This window comes from Bison bison, unplaced genomic scaffold, assembly GCF_000754665.1.
Source record: "Bison bison bison isolate TAMUID 2011002044 unplaced genomic scaffold, Bison_UMD1.0 scf7180017864506, whole genome shotgun sequence".
Lineage (NCBI taxonomy): Eukaryota > Metazoa > Chordata > Mammalia > Artiodactyla > Bovidae > Bison > Bison bison.
This window is the reverse complement of record NW_011495063.1, coordinates 674,726-675,473: the sequence shown is the minus strand read 5'-3', so window position 1 is coordinate 675,473 and position 748 is coordinate 674,726.

The following is a 748-nucleotide window of genomic DNA, read 5'->3' as shown; positions in this document are numbered from 1 at the left end:
TTATCTCCTCAAGTATTTTCTCATGGTCTTTCTTTTTGTCTTCTTCTTCTGGGATTCCTATGATTCGAATGTTGGGGCATTTAACATTGTCCCAGAGGTCTCTGAGATTGTCCTGATTTCTTTTAATTCGTTTTTCTTTTTTCCTCTCTGTTTCATTTATTTCTACCATTCTTCTACCTCACTTATCCTATCTTCTGCCTCCGTTTTCTACTGTTGGTTCCCTGCAGAGTGTTTTTGACCTCACTTATTGCACTATTCATTATATATTGACTCTTTTTTATTTCTTCTAGGTCCTTGTTAAACCTTTCTCGCATCTTCTCAATCCTTGTCTCCAGGCTATTTATCTGTAACTCCATTTTGTTTTCAGTATTTTGGATCATTTTCACTATCATCATTTGGAATTATTTATCAGGTAGATTCCCTATCTCTTCCTCTTTCGTTTGCTTTGGTGGGCATTTACCCTGTTCTTTTACCTGCTGGGTATTTCTCTGCCTCTTCATCTTGTGTTGGGGTGGCCTTTCCATATTCTGGCAGTTTTTGGAGTTCTCTTTATTGTGGAGTTTCCTGGCTGTGGGTGTGGTTGGACAGGTGGCTTGTCAAGGTTTCCTGGTTAGGGAACCTTGTTTCAGTGTTCTGGTGGGTGGAGCTGGATTTCTTCTTTCTGGAGTACAATGAAGTGTCCAGTAATGAGTTATGAGATGTCAATGGGTTTGGAGTGACTTTGGGCAGCCTGTATATTGAAGCTCAG